Source organism: Rutidosis leptorrhynchoides, chromosome 2, assembly GCF_046630445.1.
Source record: "Rutidosis leptorrhynchoides isolate AG116_Rl617_1_P2 chromosome 2, CSIRO_AGI_Rlap_v1, whole genome shotgun sequence".
Classification (NCBI taxonomy): Eukaryota; Viridiplantae; Streptophyta; class Magnoliopsida; order Asterales; family Asteraceae; genus Rutidosis; species Rutidosis leptorrhynchoides.
In genome coordinates this window covers 21,960,260-21,982,684 of record NC_092334.1, presented here as the reverse complement: position 1 = coordinate 21,982,684, position 22,425 = coordinate 21,960,260, and positions in this window count along the sequence as shown.

The window sequence follows — 22,425 nt, the reverse complement described above, 5'->3', positions numbered from 1 at the left end:
AAAACTATATGATGACATATATATGGATATATATATAGTTAACATGATACTATGATAAGTAAACATATCATTAAGTATATTAACAATGAACTACATATGTAAAAACAAGACTACTAACTTAATGATTTTTAAACGAGACATATATGTAACGATTATCGTTGTAAAGACATTTAATGTATATATATCATATTAAGAGATATTCATACATGATAATATCATGATAATATAATAATTTAAAATCTCATTTGATATTATAAACGTTGGGTTAACAACATTTAACAAGATCGTTAACCTAAAGGTTTCAAAACAACACTTACATGTAACGACTAACGATGACTTAACAACTCAGTTAAAATGTATATACATGTAGTGTTTTAATATGTATTTATACACTTTTGAAAGACTTCAATACACTTATCAAAATACTTCTACTTAACAAAAATTCTTACAATTACATCCTCGTTCAGTTTCATCAACAATTCTACTCGTATGCACCCGTATTCGTACTCGTACAATACACAGCTTTTAGATGTATGTACTATTGGTATATACACTCCAATGATCAGCTCTTAGCAGCCCATGTGAGTCACCTAACACATGTGGGAACCATCATTTGGCAACTAGCATGAAATATCTCATAAAATTACAAAAATATGAGTAATCATTCATGACTTATTTACATGAAAACAAAATTACATATCCTTTATATCTAATCCATACACCAACGACCAAAAACACCTACAAACACTTTCATTCTTCAATTTTCTTCATCTAATTGATCTCTCTCAAGTTCTATCTTCAAGTTCTAAGTGTTCTTCATAAATTCCAAAAGTTCTAGTTTCATAAAATCAAGAATACTTTCAAGTTTGCTAGCTCACTTCCAATCTTGTAAGGTGATCATCCAACCTCAAGAAATCTTTGTTTCTTACAGTAGGTTATCATTCTAATACAAGGTAATAATCATATTCAAACTTTGGTTCAATTTCTATAACTATAACAATCTTATTTCAAGTGATGATCTTACTTGAACTTGTTTTCGTGTCATGATTCTGCTTCAAGAACTTCGAGCCATCCAAGGATCCATTGAAGCTAGATCCATTTTTCTCTTTTCCAGTAGGTTTATCCAAGGAACTTAAGGTAGTAATGATGTTCATAACATCATTCGATTCACACATATAAAGCTATCTTATTCGAAGGTTTAAACTTGTAATCACTAGAACATAGTTTAGTTAATTCTAAACTTGTTCGCAAACAAAAGTTAATCCTTCTAACTTGACTTTTAAAATCAACTAAACACATGTTCTATATCTATATGATATGCTAACTTAATGATTTAAAACCTGGAAACACGAAAAACACCGTAAAACCGGATTTACGCCGTCGTAGTAACACCGCGGGCTGTTTTGGGTTAGTTAATTAAAAACTATGATAAACTTTGATTTAAAAGTTGTTATTCAGAGAAAATGATTTTTATTATGAACATGAAACTATATCCAAAAATTATGGTTAAACTCAAAGTGGAAGTATGTTTTCTAAAATGGTCATCTAGACGTCGTTCTTTCGACTGAAATGACTACCTTTACAAAAATGACTTGTAACTTATTTTTCCGATTATAAACCTATACTTTTCTGTTTAGATTCATAAAATAGAGTTCAATATGAAACCATAGCAATTTGATTCACTCAAAACGGATTTAAAATGAAGAAGTTATGGGTAAAACAAGATTGGATAATTTTTCTCATTTTAGCTACGTGAAAATTGGTAACAAATCTATTCCAACCATAACTTAATCAACTTGTATTGTATATTATGTAATCTTGAGATACCATAGACACGTATACAATGTTTCGACCTATCATGTCGACACATCTATATATATTTCGGAACAACCATAGACACTCTATATGTGAATGTTGGAGTTAGCTATACAGGGTTGAGGTTGATTCCAAAATATATATAGTTTGAGTTGTGATCAATACTGAGATACGTATACACTGGGTCGTGGATTGATTCAAGATAATATTTATCGATTTATTTCTGTACATCTAACTGTGGACAACTAGTTGTAGGTTACTAACGAGGACAGCTGACTTAATAAACTTAAAACATCAAAATATATTAAAAGTGTTGTAAATATATTTTGAACATACTTTGATATATATGTATATATTGTTATAGGTTCGTGAATCAACCAGTGGCCAAGTCTTACTTCCCGACGAAGTAAAAATCTGTGAAAGTGAGTTATAGTCCCACTTTTAAAATCTAATATTTTTGGGATGAGAATACATGCAGGTTTTATAAATGATTTACAAAATAGACACAAGTACGTGAAACTACATTCTATGGTTGAATTATCGAAATCGAATATGCCCCTTTTTATTAAGTCTGGTAATCTAAGAATTAGGGAACAGACACCCTAATTGACGCGAATCCTAAAGATAGATCTATCGGGCCCAACAAGCCTCATTCAAAGTACCGGATGCTTTAGTACTTCGAAATTTATATCATATCCGAAGGGTGTCCCGGAATGATGGGGATATTCTTATATATGCATCTTGTTAATGTCGGTTACCAGGTGTTCACCATATGAATGATTTTTATCTCTATGTATGGGATGTGTATTGAAATATGAAATCTTGTGGTCTATTATTATGATTTGATATATATAGGTTAAACCTATAACTCACCAACATTTTTGTTGACGTTTTAAGCATGTTTATTCTCAGGTGATTATTAAGAGCTTCCGCTGTCGCATAGTTAAATAAGGACGAGATTTGGAGTCCATGCTTGTATGATATTGTGTAAAAACTGCATTCAAGAAACTTATTTTGTTGTAACATATTTGTATTGTAAACCATTATGTAATGGTCGTGTGTAAACAGGATATTTTAGATTATCATTATTTGATAATCTACGTAAAGCATTTTAAAACCTTTATCTACGAAATAAAGGTTATGGTTTGTTTTAAAAATGAATGCAGTCTTTGAAAAACGTCTCATATAGAGGTCAAAACCTCGCAACGAAATCAATTAATATGGAACGTTTTTAATCAATAAGAACGGGACATTTCAGTTGGTATCCGAGCGTTGGTCTTAGAGAACCAGAAAATTTGCATTAGTGTGTCTTATCGAGTTTGTTAGGATGCATTAGTGATTCTGGACTTCGACCGTGTTTTCTTTAAAAATGATTGCTTAACATTTTTGTTGGAAACTATATATTTTTAACATATGAATATTATGTGATATATTAATCTCTTAACGTGTTTGATATTATGTGATAGATGTCTACCTCTAGAACAAGTCCCATTGACTCACCTAATAATAATGAAGAGTCAAATGTAAATTGGAATGATTCATGGACTGATTCACAAGTTCCCGATGAGGAACCGGAAGAAGAGTCGGAACCGGAAGAAGAATCGGAACCGGACGAAGAATCGGAACCCGAAGAAGAATCGGAACCGGTGGGGGAAATAATAAAATGGTTAAGTAAAAGAGAATCCTCAACCAACCGACCAAGGTTAATTATGGTCAATGGTGTTTCCGCCAAGGAAGCAAAATATTGGGAGGATTACCAATTCTCCGATGAATCGGATTCCGACGAGAATTCCAATGATGTTATAGAAATTACCCCAACTGAATTTAAAAAGGCAAAAGAAAATAATAAGGGAAAGGGCATAAAAATAGAGAAATCTAATTCCAACCCCGATGAACTTTATATGTATCGTCAACCCCCGAAGTTCTTAAGTTGTAACAATGACCCGGGAACCTCTAAACCACCAGGTTTTTCTAAACCAATGTGGACAACGACGGCTCGTATTAGGGGAACATCATATATCATTAGAAACTTGGCAAAACGAACCAAAACCGAAGAAGAAGAAACGAGCGAGTCGGAATAAGATAGTTGTATTCGTGTGGTGTAATATATGTAATATAGTGTTCTTATGCTTTATGATATATGTAAAAATCGCTTGTATTAATAAGTATTTTTTTATGAATCTAACTCTTGTCTATTTTACAGTTTAAAAACACAAAATGGATAGACAACCCAATATTTTAAGAGACCTACCCGGAGACATGATTGATGAAATCTTGTCTAGAGTCGGCCAGAATTCCTCGGCACAACTATTTAAGGCGAGATCAGTTTGTAAGACATTCGAAGAACGTTCCAAGAATGTCTTGGTTTATAAGAGACTTTCGTTTGAAAGATGGGGGATATCACATTGGGAAACCCATAAGTTACGATGTGTTTACTTTGACGCATATATTGCGGGGAACCCAAATGCTATTTTACGCAACGGGTTAAGAAATTATTTTGACTCAATATATCCGAATATTGGACTTCGTGATTTAGAAAAAGCGGCTAGCATGCAACATAAAGAAGCATGTTATGCTTACGGATTAGTAATGTTCACTTCTCACCAAAGTGAGAACAAGAACATTGGGCTTCAACTATTAAACAAAACGTTTCCACAAGTGACGGAGTCGGTAATTGGGGTAAGAAATGAGGTTTTTAGATTATTACGGGACTGTTGGACATTACGTAACCCTCGTCCCTTTGACGACGTTACAACACGCTGTCTTATCAACGGCCATAACGGTTATGTTGCACAAGACCAAGGATGGGAAGTAGTCCTAGTAAAACCAGAATGCATGACTTGTTTCTGGACGTATGAATTACGTGTCTTTATTGCCTTTGCTGAACGACTTGTGTACTAGCTAGAATTATCTTCACAACTATCTTGTATCAAAGTTATTGTGTGCTATATTTCATGCTTTATGTAAAATAAGCGGTATTGTAAGTTTGTAAAATATTGTATAAAAGTTTGAACGCGAAATATTATTATAATCAGTTTTTCATATAGAATTGTAGTAGTTGAATTGTATATTAGCTACTAAGTATGAACTTAACGGGTAGGTACTACCCGAATTTAAACTTATAAAATGCTAATATGAAGAAAAAGCTTTTATAAATGAGTTCATATTATGCTACGAAATACTATTAACTACTCTTAATATTCTGTATGATTAACTTGTTCCATTTGACTATTTTGAAGGAAATGGCACCGACTACTCGACACACCGTGAATATGAATGAAGAGGAATTCCGTACTTTTCTAGCTTCAAACATAGCCGCAGTACAGGCTGCACTACATACCAACAATAACCTTGGATCTAGCAGTACAGGAAATCGTGTAGGATGCACCTACAAAGAATTCACTGCCTGCAAACCTTTGGAATTTGATGGAACCGAAGGACCGATCGGATTGAAACGGTGGACCGAGAAGGTCGAATCGGTGTTTGCCATAAGTAAGTGTACTGAAGAGGACAAAGTGAAGTACGCTATGCATACCTTCACAGGTTCTGCGTTAACATGGTGGAATACCTATCTAGAGCAAGTGGGGCAAGACGATGCGTACGCACTACCGTGGTCAGCATTCAAGCACTTGATGAACGAGAAGTACCGTCCCAGAACCGAGGTCAATAAGCTCAAGACAGAACTTAGAGGGTTACGAACCCAAGGATTTGATATTACCACGTACGAAAGACGATTCACAGAATTGTGCCTATTGTGTCCGGGAGCATTCGAAGATGAGGAAGAGAAGATCGACGCATTTGTGAAAGGATTACCGGAAAGAATCCAAGAAGATATAAGTTCACACGAGCCCGCCTCTATACAACAGGCATGTAGAATGGCTCACAAACTAGTGAACCAGATTGAAGAAAGAATTAAAGAACAGACTGCTGAAGAGGCCAATGTGAAGCAAGTCAAAAGAAAGTGGGAGGAAAACGGTGATAAGAATCACCAATACAACAACAACAGCAATTACAACAATAATCGCAACAATTATCCCAACAATCGCAACATCAATCGCAACTACAACAAACGGCCCAACAATAACAACAACAACAACAGCAACAGCAACTACAACAATCATCCCAACAACAATAATAACCGCAACAACAACAACAATCAGAAGCAGCTATGCCAAAGGTGTGAAAAGTATCACTCGGGGTTCTGCACCAAATTTTGCAACAAGTGTAAAAGAAATGGTCATAGCGCGGCGAAGTGTGAGGTCTACGGACCAGGGGTTAATAGAACGAAAGGAACAAATGGTGTCGGAACGAGTAATGGCGGAGCAAGTAGTGTCGGAGCAAGTTATGCCAATGTAGTTTGTTATAAATATGGAAAACCGGGCCACATTATTAGAAATTTCCCGAACCAGGAGAACACGAATGGACAAGGCCGTGGAAGAGTTTTCAATATTAATGCGGCAGAGGCACAGGAAGACCCAGAGCTTGTTACGGGTACGTTTCTTATTGACAATAAATCTGCTTACGTTTTATTTGATTCGGGTGCGGATAGAAGCTATATGAGTAGAGATTTTTGTGCTAAATTAATTTGTCCATTGCCGCCTTTGGATAGTAAATTTTTACTCGAATTAGCAAATGGTAAATTAATTTCAGCAGATAATATATGTCGGAATCGAGAAATTAAACTGGTTAGCGAAACATTTAAGATTGATTTGATACCAGTAGAGTTAGGGAGTTTTGATGTGATAATCGGTATGGACTGGTTGAAAGAAGTGAAAGCGGAGATCGTTTGTTACAAAAATGCAATTCGCATTATACGAGAAAAAGGAAAACCCTTAATGGTGTACGGAGAAAAGGGCAACACGAAGCTACATCTTATTGGTAATTTGAAGGCACAAAAACTAATAAGAAAAGGTTGCTATGCTATTCTAGCACACGTTGAGAAAGTACAAACTGAAGAAAAGAGCATCAATGATGTTCCCATTGCAAAAGAATTTCCCGATGTATTTCCGAAAGAATTACCGGGATTACCCCCACATCGATCCGTTGAATTTCAAATAGATCTTGTACCAGGAGCTGCACCAATAGCTCGTGCTCCTTACAGACTCGCACCCAGCGAGATGAAAGAACTGCAAAGCCAATTACAAGAACTTTTAGAGCGTGGTTTCATTCGACCAAGCACATCACCATGGGGAGCTCCTGTTTTGTTTGTCAAGAAGAAAGATGGTACATTCAGGTTGTGTATCGACTACCGAGAGTTGAACAAACTTACCATCAAGAACCGCTACCCACTACCGAGAATCGATGACTTATTTGATCAACTACAAGGCTCGTCTGTTTATTCAAAGATTGACTTACGTTCCGGGTATCATCAAATGCGGGTGAAAGAAGATGATATCCCAAAGACTACTTTCAGAATACGTTACGGTCATTACGAGTTTATGGTCATGCCGTTTGGTTTAACTAATGCACCAGCTGTGTTCATGGACCTTATGAACCGAGTGTGTGGACCATACCTTGACAAGTTTGTCATTGTTTTCATTGATGACATACGTATTTACTCAAAGAATGACCAAGAACACGGTGAACATTTGAGAAAGGTGTTAGAAGTATTGAGGAAGGAAGAATTGTACGCTAAGTTTTCAAAGTGTGCATTTTGGTTGGAAGAAGTTCAATTCCTCGGTCACATAGTGAACAAAGAAGGTATTAAGGTGGATCCGGCAAAGATAGAAACTGTTGAAAAGTGGGAAACCCCGAAAACTCCGAAACACATACGCCAGTTTTTAGGACTAGCTGGTTACTACAGAAGGTTCATCCAAGACTTTTCCAGAATAGCAAAACCCTTGACTGCATTAACGCATAAAGGGAAGAAATTTGAATGGAATGATGAACAAGAGAAAGCGTTTCAGTTATTGAAGAAAAAGCTAACTACGACACCTATATTGTCATTGCCTGAAGGGAATGATGATTTTGTGATTTATTGTGATGCATCAAAGCAAGGTCTCGGTTGTGTATTAATGCAACGAACGAAGGTGATTGCTTATGCGTCTAGACAATTGAAGATTCACGAACAAAATTATACGACGCATGATTTGGAATTAGGCGCGGTTGTTTTTGCATTAAAGACTTGGAGGCACTACTTATATGGGGTCAAAAGTATTATATATACCGACCACAAAAGTCTTCAACACATATTTAACCAGAAACAACTGAATATGAGGCAGCGTAGGTGGATTGAATTATTGAATGATTACGACTTTGAGATTCGTTACCACCCGGGGAAGGCGAATGTGGTAGCCGATGCCTTGAGCAGGAAGGACAGAGAACCCATTCGAGTAAAATCTATGAATATAATGATTCATAATAACCTTACTACTCAAATAAAGGAGGCGCAACAAGGAGTTTTAAAAGAGGGAAATTTAAAGGATGAAATACCCAAAGGATCGGAGAAGCATCTTAATATTCGGGAAGACGAAACCCGGTATAGGGCTGAAAGGATTTGGGTACCAAAATTTGGAGATATGAGAGAAATGGTACTTAGAGAAGCTCATAAAACCAGATACTCAATACATCCTGGAACGGGGAAGATGTACAAGGATCTCAGGAAATATTTTTGGTGGCCGGGTATGAAAGCCGATGTTGCTAAATACGTAGGAGAATGTTTGACGTGTTCTAAGGTCAAAGCTGAGCATCAGAAACCATCAGGTCTACTTCAACAACCCAAAATCCCAGAATGGAAATGGGAAAAAATTACCATGGATTTCATCACTAAATTGCCAAGGACTGCAAGTGGTTTTGATACTATTTGGGTAATAGTTGATCGTCTCACCAAATCAGCACACTTCCTGCCAATAAGAGAAGATGACAAGATGGAGAAGTTAGCACGACTGTATTTGAAGGAAGTCATATCCAGACATGGAATACCAATCTCTATTATCTCTGATAGGGATGGCAGATTTATTTCAAGATTCTGGCAGACATTACAGCAACCATTAGGAACTCGTCTAGACATGAGTACTGCCTATCATCCACAAACTGATGGGCAGAGCGAAAGGAAGATACAAACGCTTGAAGACATGCTACGAGCATGTGTTATTGATTTCGGAAACAGTTGGGATCGACATCTACCGTTAGCAGAATTTTCCTACAAAAACAGCTACCATTCAAGCATTGAGATGGCGCCGTTTGAAGCACTTTATGGTAGAAAGTGCAGGTCTCCGATTTGTTGGAGTGAAGTGGGGGATAGACAGATTACGGGTCCGGAGATTATACAAGAAACTACCGAGAAGATCATCCAAATTCAACAACGGTTGAAAACCGCCCAAAGTCGACAAAAGAGCTACGCTGACATTAAAAGAAAAGATATAGAATTTGAAATTGGAGAGATGGTCATGCTTAAAGTTGCACCTTGGAAAGGCGTTGTTCGATTTGGTAAACGAGGGAAATTAAATCCAAGGTATATTGGACCATTCAAGATTATTGATCGTGTCGAACCAGTAGCTTACCGACTTGAGTTACCTCAATAACTCGCGGCTGTACATAACACTTTCCACGTCTCGAATTTGAAGAAATGTTTTGCTAAAGAAGATCTCACTATTCCGTTAGATGAAATCCAAATCAACGAAAAACTTCAATTCATCGAAGAACCCGTCGAAATAATGGATCGTGAGGTTAAAAGACTTAAGCAAAACAAGATACCAATTGTTAAGGTTCGATGGAATGCTCGTAGAGGACCCGAGTTCACCTGGGAGCATGAAGATCAGATGAAGAAGAAATACCCGCATCTATTTCCAGAAGATTCGTCAACACCTTCAACAGCTTAAAATTTCGGGACGAAATTTATTTAACGGGTAGGTACTGTAGTGACCCGAACTTTTCCATGTTTATATATATTAATTGAGATTGATATTTACATGATTAAATGTTTCCAACATGTTAAGCAATCAAACTTGTTAAGACTTGATTAATTGAAATATGTTTCATATAGACAATTGACCACCCAAGTTGACCGGTGATTCACGAACGTTAAAACTTGTAAAAACTATATGATGACATATATATGGATATATATATAGTTAACATGATACTATGATAAGTAAACATATCATTAAGTATATTAACAATGAACTACATATGTAAAAACAAGACTACTAACTTAATGATTTTTAAACGAGACATATATGTAACGATTATCGTTGTAAAGACATTTAATGTATATATATCATATTAAGAGATATTCATACATGATAATATCATGATAATATAATAATTTAAAATCTCATTTGATATTATAAACGTTGGGTTAACAACATTTAACAAGATCGTTAACCTAAAGGTTTCAAAACAACACTTACATGTAACGACTAACGATGACTTAACAACTCAGTTAAAATGTATATACATGTAGTGTTTTAATATGTATTTAAACACTTTTGAAAGACTTCAATACAATTATCAAAATACTTCTACTTAACAAAAATTCTTACAATTACATCCTCGTTCAGTTTCATCAACAATTCTACTCGTATGCACCCGTATTCGTACTCGTACAATACACAGCTTTTAGATGTATGTACTATTGGTATATACACTCCAATGATCAGCTCTTAGCAGCCCATGTGAGTCACCTAACACATGTGGGAACCATCATTTGGCAACTAGCATGAAATATCTCATAAAATTACAAAAATATGAGTAATCATTCATGACTTATTTACATGAAAACAAAATTACATATCCTTTATATCTAATCCATACACCAACGACCAAAAACATCTACAAACACTTTCATTCTTCAATTTTCTTCATCTAATTGATCTCTCTCAAGTTCTATCTTCAAGTTCTAAGTGTTCTTCATAAATTCCAAAAGTTCTAGTTTCATAAAATCAAGAATACTTTCAAGTTTGCTAGCTCACTTCCAATCTTGTAAGGTGATCATCCAACCTCAAGAAATCTTTGTTTCTTACAGTAGGTTATCATTCTAATACAAGGTAATAATCATATTCAAACTTTGGTTCAATTTCTATAACTATAACAATCTTATTTCAAGTGATGATCTTACTTGAACTTGTTTTCGTGTCATGATTCTGCTTCAAGAACTTCGAGCCATCCAAGGATCCATTGAAGCTAGATCCATTTTTCTCTTTTCCAGTAGGTTTATCCAAGGAACTTAAGGTAGTAATGATGTTCATAACATCATTCGATTCATACATATAAAGCTATCTTATTCGAAGGTTTAAACTTGTAATCACTAGAACATAGTTTAGTTAATTCTAAACTTGTTCGCAAACAAAAGTTAATCCTTCTAACTTGACTTTTAAAATCAACTAAACACATGTTCTATATCTATATGATATGCTAACTTAATGATTTAAAACCTGGAAACACGAAAAACACCGTAAAACCGGATTTACGCCGTCGTAGTAACACCGCGGGCTGTTTTGGGTTAGTTAATTAAAAACTATGATAAACTTTGATTTAAAAGTTGTTATGCAGAGAAAATGATTTTTATTATGAACATGAAACTATATCCAAAAATTATGGTTAAACTCAAAGTGGAAGTATGTTTTCTAAAATGGTCATCTAGACGTCGTTCTTTCGACTGAAATGACTACCTTTACAAAAACGACTTGTAACTTATTTTTCCGATTATAAACCTATACTTTTCTGTTTAGATTCATAAAATAGAGTTCAATATGAAACCATAGCAATTTGATTCACTCAAAACGGATTTAAAATGAAGAAGTTATGGGTAAAACAAGATTGGATAATTTTTCTCATTTTAGCTACGTGAAAATTGGTAACAAATCTATTCCAACCATAACTTAATCAACTTGTATTGTATATTATGTAATCTTGAGATACCATAGACACGTATACAATGTTTCGACCTATCATGTCGACACATCTATATATATTTCGGAACAACCATAGACACTCTATATGTGAATGTTGGAGTTAGCTATACAGGGTTGAGGTTGATTCCAAAATATATATAGTTTGAGTTGTGATCAATACTGAGATACGTATACACTGGGTCGTGGATTGATTCAAGATAATATTTATCGATTTATTTCTGTACATCTAACTGTGGACAACTAGTTGTAGGTTACTAACGAGGACAGCTGACTTAATAAACTTAAAACATCAAAATATATTAAAAGTGTTGTAAATATATTTTGAACATACTTTGATATATATGTATATATTGTTATAGGTTCGTGAATCAACCAGTGGCCAAGTCATACTTCCCGACGAAGTAAAAATCTGTGAAAGTGAGTTATAGTCCCACTTTTAAAATCTAATATTTTTGGGATGAGAATACATGCAGGTTTTATAAATGATTTACAAAATAGACACAAGTACGTGAAACTACATTCTATGGTTGAATTATCGAAATCGAATATTCCCCTTTTTATTAAGTCTGGTAATCTAAGAATTAGGGAACAGACACCCTAATTGACGCGAATCCTAAAGATAGATCTATCGGGCCCAACAAGCCCCATCCAAAGTACCGGATGCTTTAGTACTTCGAAATTTATATCATATCCGAAGGGTGTCCCGGAATGATGGGGATATACTTATATATGCATCTTGTTAATGTCGGTTACCAGGTGTTCACCATATGAATGATTTTTATCTCTATGTATGGGATGTGTATTGAAATATGAAATCTTGTGGTCTATTATTATGATTTGATATATATAGGTTAAACCTATAACTCACCAACATTTTTGTTGACGTTTTAAGCATGTTTATTCTCAGGTGATTATTAAGAGCTTCCGCTGTCGCATAGTTAAATAAGGACGAGATTTGGAGTCCATGCTTGTATGATATTGTGTAAAAACTGCATTCAAGAAACTTATTTTGTTGTAACATATTTGTATTGTAAACCATTATGTAATGGTCGTGTGTAAACAGGATATTTTAGATTATCATTATTTGATAATCTACGTAAAGCATTTTAAAACCTTTATCTACGAAATAAAGGTTATGGTTTGTTTTAAAAATGAATGCAGTCTTTGAAAAACGTCTCATATAGAGGTCAAAACCTCGCAACGAAATCAATTAATATGGAACGTTTTTAATCAATAAGAACGGGACATTTCAGTTGGTATCCGAGCGTTGGTCTTAGAGAACCAGAAAATTTGCATTAGTGTGTCTTATCGAGTTTGTTAGGATGCATTAGTGATTCTGGACTTCGACCGTGTTTTCTTTAAAAATGATTGCTTAACATTTTTGTTGGAAACTATATATTTTTAACATATGAATATTATGTGATATATTAATCTCTTAACGTGTTTGATATTATGTGATAGATGTCTACCTCTAGAACAAGTCCCATTGACTCACCTAATAATAATGAAGAGTCAAATGTAAATTGGAATGATTCATGGACTGATTCACAAGTTCCCGAAGAGGAACCGGAAGAAGAGTCGGAACCGGAAGAAGAATCGGAACCGGACGAAGAATCGGAACCCGAAGAAGAATCGGAACCGGTGGGGGAAATAATAAAACGGTTAAGTAAAAGAGAATCCTCAACCAACCGACCAAGGTTAATTATGGTCAATGGTGTTTCCGCCAAGGAAGCAAAATATTGGGAGGATTACCAATTCTCCAATGAATCGGATTCCGACGAGAATTCCAATGATGTTATAGAAATTACCCCAACTGAATTTAAAAAGGCAAAAGAAAATAATAAGGGAAAGGGCATAAAAATAGAGAAATCTAATTCCAACCCCGATGAACTTTATATGTATCGTCAACCCCCGAAGTTCTTAAGTTGTAACAATGACCCGGGAACCTCTAAACCACCAGGTTTTTCTAAACAAATGTGGACAACGACGGCTCGTATTAGGGGAACATCATATATCCCTAGAAACTTGGCAAAACGAACCAAAACCGAAGAAGAAGAAACGAGCGAGTCGGAATAAGATAGTTGTATTCGTGTGGTGTAATATATATAATATAGTGTTCTTATGCTTTATGATATATGTAAAAATCGCTTGTATTAATAAGTATTTTTTTATGAATCTAACTCTTGTCTATTTTACAGTTTAAAAACACAAAATGGATAGACAACCCAATATTTTAAGAGACCTACCCGGAGACATGATTGATGAAATCTTGTCTAGAGTCGGCCAGAATTCCTCGGCACAACTATTTAAGGCGAGATCAGTTTGTAAGACATTCGAAGAACGTTCCAAGAATGTCTTGGTTTATAAGAGACTTTCGTTTGAAAGATGGGGGATATCACATTGGGAAACCCATAAGTTACGATGTGTTTACTTTGACGCATATATTGCGGGGAACCCAAATGCTATTTTACGCAACGGGTTAAGAAATTATTTTGACTCAATATATCCGAATATTGGACTTCGTGATTTAGAAAAAGCGGCTAGCATGCAACATAAAGAAGCATGTTATGCTTACGGATTAGTAATGTTCGCTTCTCACCAAAGTGAGAACAAGAACATCGGGCTATAACTATTAAACAAAACGTTTCCACAAGTGACGGAGTCGGTAATTGGGGTAAGAAATGAGGTTTTTAGATTATTACGGGACTGTTGGACATTACGTAACCCTCGTCCCTTTGACGATGTTACAACACGCTGTCTTATCAACGGCCATAATGGTTATGTTGCACAAGACCAAGGATGGGAAGTAGTCCTAGTAAAACCAGAATGCATGACTTGTTTCTGGACGTATGAATTACGTGTCTTTATTGCCTTTGCTGAACGACTTGTGTACTAGCTAGAATTATCTTCACAACTATCTTGTATCAAAGTTATTGTGTGCTATATTTCATGCTTTATGTAAAATAAGCGGTATTGTAAGTTTGTAAAATATTGTATAAAAGTTTGAACGCGAAATATTATTATAATCAGTTTTTCATATAGAATTGTAGTAGTTGAATTGTATATTAGCTACTAAGTATGAACTTAACGGGTAGGTACTACCCGAATTTAAACTTATAAAACGCTAATATGAAGAAAAAGCTTTTATAAATGAGTTCATATTATGCTACGAAATACTATTAACTACTCTTAATATTCTGTATGATTAACTTGTTCCATTTGACTATTTTGAAGGAAATGGCACCGACTACTCGACACACCGTGAATATGAATGAAGAGGAATTCCGTACTTTTCTAGCTTCAAACATAGCCGCAGTACAGGCTGCGCTACATACCAACAATAACCTTGGATCTAGCAGTACAGGAAATCGTGTAGGATGCACCTACAAAGAATTCACTGCCTGCAAACCTTTGGAATTTGATGGAACCGAAGGACCGATCGGATTGAAACGGTGGACCGAGAAGGTCGAATCGGTGTTTGCCATAAGTAAGTGTACTGAAGAGGACAAAGTGAAGTACGCTATGCATACCTTCACAGGTTCTGCGTTAACATGGTGGAATACCTATCTAGAGCAAGTGGGACAAGACGATGCGTACGCACTACCGTGGTCAGCATTCAAGCACTTGATGAACGAGAAGTACCGTCCCAGAACTGAGGTCAATAAGCTCAAGACAGAACTTAGAGGGTTACGAACCCAAGGATTTGATATTACCACGTACGAAAGACGATTCACAGAATTGTGCCTATTGTGTCCGGGAGCATTCGAAGATGAGGAAGAGAAGATCGACGCATTTGTGAAAGGATTACCGGAAAGAATCCAAGAAGATATAAGTTCACACGAGCCCGCCTCTATACAACAGGCATGTAGAATGGCTCACAAACTAGTGAACCAGATTGAAGAAAGAATTAAAGAACAGACTGCTGAAGAGGCCAATGTGAAGCAAGTCAAAAGAAAGTGGGAGGAAAACGGTGATAAGAATCACCAATACAACAACAACAGCAATTACAACAATAATCGCAACAATTATCCCAACAATCGCAACATCAATCGCAACTACAACAAACGGCCCAACAATAACAACAACAGCAACAGCAACAGCAACAGCAACTACAACAATCATCCCAACAACAATAATAACCGCAACAACAACAACAATCAGAAGCAGCTATGCCAAAGGTGTGAAAAGTATCACTCGGGGTTCTGCACCAAATTTTGCAACAAGTGTAAAAGAAATGGTCATAGCGCGGCGAAGTGTGAGGTCTACGGACCAGGGGTTAATAGAACGAAAGGAACAAATGGTGTCGGAACGAGTAATGGCGGAGCAAGTAGTGTCGGAGCAAGTTATGCCAATGTAGTTTGTTATAAATGTGGAAAACCGGGCCACATTATTAGAAATTGCCCGAACCAGGAGAACACGAATGGACAAGGCCGTGGAAGAGTTTTCAATATTAATGCGGCAGAGGCACAGGAAGACCCAGAGCTTGTTACGGGTACGTTTCTTATTGATAATAAATCTGCTTACGTTTTATTTGATTCGGGTGCGGATAGAAGCTATATGAGTAGAGATTTTTGTGCTAAATTAAGTTGTCCATTGCCGCCTTTGGATAGTAAATTTTTACTCGAATTAGCAAATGGTAAATTAATTTCAGCAGATAATATATGTCGGAATCGAGAAATTAAACTGGTTAGCGAAACATTTAAGATTGATTTGATACCAGTAGAGTTAGGGAGTTTTGATGTGATAATCGGTATGGACTGGTTGAAAGAAGTGAAAGCGGAGATCGTTTGTACAAAAATGCAATTCGCATTATACGAGAAAAAGGAAAACCCTTAATGGTGTACGGAGAAAAGGGCAACACGAAGCTACATCTTATTGGTAATTTGAAGGCACAAAAACTAATAAGAAAAGGTTGCTATGCTATTCTAGCACACGTTGAGAAAGTACAAACTGAAGAAAAGAGCATCAATGATGTTCCCATTGCAAAAGAATTTCCCGATGTATTTCCGAAAGAATTACCGGGATTACCCCCACATCGATCCGTTGAATTTCAAATAGATCTTGTACCAGGAGCTGCACCAATAGCTCGTGCTCCTTACAGACTCGCACCCAGCGAGATGAAAGAACTGCAAAGCCAATTACAAGAACTTTTAGAGCGTGGTTTCATTCGACCAAGCACATCACCATGGGGAGCTCCTGTTTTGTTTGTCAAGAAGAAAGATGGTACATTCAGGTTGTGTATCGACTACCGAGAGTTGAACAAACTTACCATCAAGAACCGCTACCCACTACTGAGAATCGATGACTTATTTGATCAACTACAAGGCTCGTCTGTTTATTCAAAGATTGACTTACGTTCCGGGTATCATCAAATGCGGGTGAAAGAAGATGATATCCCAAAGACTGCTTTCAGAACACGTTACGGTCATTACGAGTTTATGGTCATGCCGTTTGGTTTAACTAATGCACCAGCTGTGTTCATGGACCTTATGAACCGAGTGTGTGGACCATACCTTGACAAGTTTGTCATTGTTTTCATTGATGACATACGTATTTACTCAAAGAATGACCAAGAACACGGTGAACATTTGAGAAAGGTGTTAGAAGTATTGAGGAAGGAAGAATTGTACGCTAAGTTTTCAAAGTGTGCATTTTGGTTGGAAGAAGTTCAATTCCTCGGTCACATAGTGAACAAAGAAGGTATTAAGGTGGATCCGGCAAAGATAGAAACTGTTGAAAAGTGGGAAACCCCGAAAACTCCGAAACACATACGCCAGTTTTTAGGACTAGCTGGTTACTACAGAAGGTTCATCCAAGACTTTTCCAGAATAGCAAAACCCTTGACTGCATTAACGCATAAAGGGAAGAAATTTGAATGGAATGATGAACAAGAGAAAGCGTTTCAGTTATTGAAGAAAAAGCTAACTACGACACCTATATTGTCATTACCTGAAGGGAATGATGATTTTGTGATTTATTGTGATGCATCAAAGCAAGGTCTCGGTTGTGTATTAATGCAACGAACGAAGGTGATTGCTTATGCGTCTAGACAATTGAAGATTCACGAACAAAATTATACGACGCATGATTTGGAATTAGGTGCGGTTGTTTTTGTATTAAAGACTTGGAGGCACTACTTATATGGGGTCAAAAGTATTATATATACCGACCACAAAAGTCTTCAACACATATTTAACCAGAAACAACTGAATATGAGGCAGCGTAGGTGGATTGAATTATTGAATGATTACGACTTTGAGATTCGTTACCACCCGGGGAAGGCAAATGTGGTAGCCGATGCCTTGAGAAGGAAGGACAGAGAACCCATTCGAGTAAAATCTATTAATATAATGATTCATAATAACCTTACTACTCAAATAAAGGAGGCGCAACAAGGAGTTTTAAAAGAGAAAAATTTAAAGGATGAAATACCCAAAGGATCGGAGAAGCATCTTAATATTCGGGAAGACGGAACCCGGTATAGGGCTGAAAGGATTTGGGTACCAAAATTTGGAGATATGAGAGAAATGGTACTTAGAGAAGCTCATAAAACCAGATACTCAATACATCCTGGAACGGGGAAGATGTACAAGGATCTCAGGAAATATTTTTGGTGGCCGGGTATGAAAGCCGATGTTGCTAAATACGTAGGAGAATGTTTGACGTGTTCTAAGGTCAAAGCTGAGCATCAGAAACCATCAGGTCTACTTCAACAACCCGAAATCCCAGAATGGAAATGGGAAAACATTACCATGGATTTCATCACTAAATTGCCAAGGACTGCAAGTGGTTTTGATACTATTTGGGTAATAGTTGATCGTCTCACCAAATCAGCACACTTCCTGCCAATAAGAGAAGATGACAAGATGGAGAAGTTAGCACGACTGTATTTGAAGGAAGTCATATCCAGACATGGAATACCAATCTCTATTATCTCTGATAGGGATGGCATATTTATTTCAAGATTCTGGCAGACATTACAGCAAGCATTAGGAACTCGTCTAGACATGAGTACTGCCTATCATCCACAAACTGATGGGCAGAGCGAAAGGACGATACAAACGCTTGAAGATATGCTACGAGCATGTGTTATTGATTTCGGAAACAGTTGGGATCGACATCTACCGTTAGCAGAATTTTCCTACAACAACAGCTACCATTCAAGCATTGAGATGGCGCCGTTTGAAGCACTTTATGGTAGAAAGTGCAGGTCTCTGATTTGTTGGAGTGAAGTGGGGGATAGACAGATTACGGGTCCGGAGATTATACAAGAAACTACCGAGAAGATCATCCAAATTCAACAACGGTTGAAAACCGCCCAAAGTCGACAAAAGAGCTACGCTGACATTAAAAGAAAAGATATAGAATTTGAAATTGGAGAGATGGTCATGCTTAAAGTTGCACCTTGGAAAGGCGTTGTTCGATTTGGTAAACGAGGGAAATTAAATCCAAGGTATATTGGACCATTCAAGATTATTGATCGTGTCGGACCAGTAGCTTACCGACTTGAGTTACCTCAACAACTCGCGGCTGTACATAACACTTTCCACGTCTCGAATTTGAAGAAATGTTTTGCTAAAGAAGATCTCACTATTCCGTTAGATGAAATCCAAATCAACGAAAAACTTCAATTCATCGAAGAACCCGTCGAAATAATGGATCGTGAGGTTAAAAGACTTAAGCAAAACAAGATACCAATTGTTAAGGTTCGATGGAATGCTCGTAGAGGACCCGAGTTCACCTGGGAGCGTGAAGATCAGATGAAGAAGAAATACCCGCATCTATTTCCAGAAGATTCGTCAACACCTTCAACAGCTTAAAATTTCGGGACGAAATTTATTTAACGGGTAGGTACTGTAGTGACCCGAACTTTTCCATGTTTATATATATTAATTGAGATTGATATTTACATGATTAAATGTTTCCAACATGTTAAGCAATCAAACTTGTTAAGACTTGATTAATTGAAATATGTTTCATATAGACAATTGACCACCCAAGTTGACCGGTGATTCACGAACGTTAAAACTTGTAAAAACTATATGATGACATATATATGGATATATATAGTTAACATGATACTATGATAAGTAAACATATCATTAAGTATATTAACAATGAACTACATATGTAAAAACAAGACTACTAACTTAATGATTTTTAAACGAGACATATATGTAACGATTATCGTTGTAAAGACATTTAATGTATATATATCATATTAAGAGATATTCATACATGATAATATCATGATAATATAATAATTTAAAATCTCATTTGATATTATAAACGTTGGGTTAACAACATTTAACAAGATCGTTAACCTAAAGGTTTCAAAACAACACTTACATGTAACGACTAACGATGACTTAACAACTCAGTTAAAATGTATATACATGTAGTGTTTTAATATGTATTTATACACTTTTGAAAGACATCAATACACTTATCAAAATACTTCTACTTAACAAAAATTCTTACAATTACATCCTCGTTCAGTTTCATCAACAATTCTACTCGTATGCACCCGTATTCGTACTCGTACAATACACAGCTTTTAGATGTATGTACTATTGGTATATACACTCCAATGATCAGCTCTTAGCAGCTCATGTGAGTCACCTAACACATGTGGGAACCATCATTTGGCAACTAGCATGAAATATCTCATAAAATTACAAAAATATGAGTAATCATTCATGACTTATTTACATGAAAACAAAATTACATATCCTTTATATCTAATCCATACACCAACGACCAAAAACACCTACAAACACTTTCATTCTTCAATTTTCTTCATCTAATTGATCTCTCTCAAGTTCTATCTTCAAGTTCTAAGTGTTCTTCATAAATTCCAAAAGTTCTAGTTTCATAAAATCAAGAATACTTTCAAGTTTGCTAGCTCACTTCCAATCTTGTAAGGTGATCATCCAACCTCAAGAAATCTTTGTTTCTTACAGTAGGTTATCATTCTAATACAAGGTAATAATCATATTCAAACTTTGGTTCAATTTCTATAACTATAACAATCTTATTTCAAGTGATGATCTTACTTGAACTTGTTTTCGTGTCATGATTTTGCTTCAAGAACTTCGAGCCATCCAAGGATCCATTGAAGCTAGATCCATTTTTCTATTTTCCAGTAGGTTTATCCAAGGAACTTAAGGTAGTAATGATGTTCATAACATCATTCAATTCATACATATAAAGCTATCTTATTCGAAGGTTTAAACTTGTAATCACTAGAACATAGTTTAGTTAATTCTAAACTTGTTCGCAAACAAAAGTTAATCCTTCTAACTTGACTTTTAAAATCAACTAAACACATGTTCTATATCTATATGATATGCTAACTTAATGATTTAAAACCTGGAAACACGAAAAACACCGTAAAACCGGATTTACGCCGTCGTAGTAACACCGCGGGCTGTTTTGGGTTAGTTAATTAAAAACTATGATAAATTTTGATTTAAAAGTTGTTATTCAGAGAAAATGATTTTTATTATGAACATGAAACTATATCCAAAAATTATGGTTAAACTCAAAGTGGAAGTATGTTTTCTAAAATGGTCATCTAGACGTCGTTCTTTCGACTGAAATGACTACCTTTACAAAAACGACTTGTAACTTATTTTTCCGATTATAAACCTATAATTTTCTGTTTAGATTCATAAAATAGAGTTCAATATGAAACCATAGCAATTTGATTCACTCAAAACGGATTTAAAATGAAGAAGTTATGGGTAAAACAAGATTGGATAATTTTTCTCATTTTAGCTACGTGAAAATTGGTAACAAATCTATTCCAACCATAACTTAATCAACTTGTATTGTATATTATGTAATCTTGAGATACCATAGACACGTATACAATGTTTCGACCTATCATGTCGACACATCTATATATATTTCGGAACAACCATAGACACTCTATATGTGAATGTTGGAGTTAGCTATACAGGGTTGAGGTTGATTCCAAAATATATATAGTTAGAGTTGTGATCAATACTGAGATACGTATACACTGGGTCGTGGATTGATTCAAGATAATATTTATCGATTTATTTCTGTACATCTAACTGTGGACAACTAGTTGTAGGTTACTAACGAGGACAGCTGACTTAATAAACTTAAAACATCAAAATATATTAAAAGTGTTGTAAATATATTTTGAACATACTTTGATATATATGTATATATTGTTATAGGTTCGTGAATCAACCAGTGGCCAAGTCTTACTTCCCGACGAAGTAAAAATCTGTGAAAGTGAGTTATAGTCCCACTTTTAAAATCTAATATTTTTGGGATGAGAATACATGCAGGTTTTATAAATGATTTACAAAATAGACACAAGTACGTGAAAATACATTCTATGGTTGAATTATCGAAATCGAATATGCCCCTTTTTATTAAGTCTGGTAATCTAAGAATTAGGGAACAGACACCCTAATTGACGCGAATCCTAAAGATAGATCTATCGGGCCCAACAAGCCCCATCCAAAGTACCGGATGCTTTAGTACTTCGAAATTTATATCATATCCGAAGGGTGTCCCGGAATGATGGGGATATTCTTATATATGCATCTTGTTAATGTCGGTTACCAGGTGTTCACCATATGAATGATTTTTATCTCTATGTATGGGATGTGTATTGAAATATGAAATCTTGTGGTCTATTATTATGATTTGATATATATAGGTTAAACCTATAACTCACCAACATTTTTGTTGACGTTTTAAGCATGTTTATTCT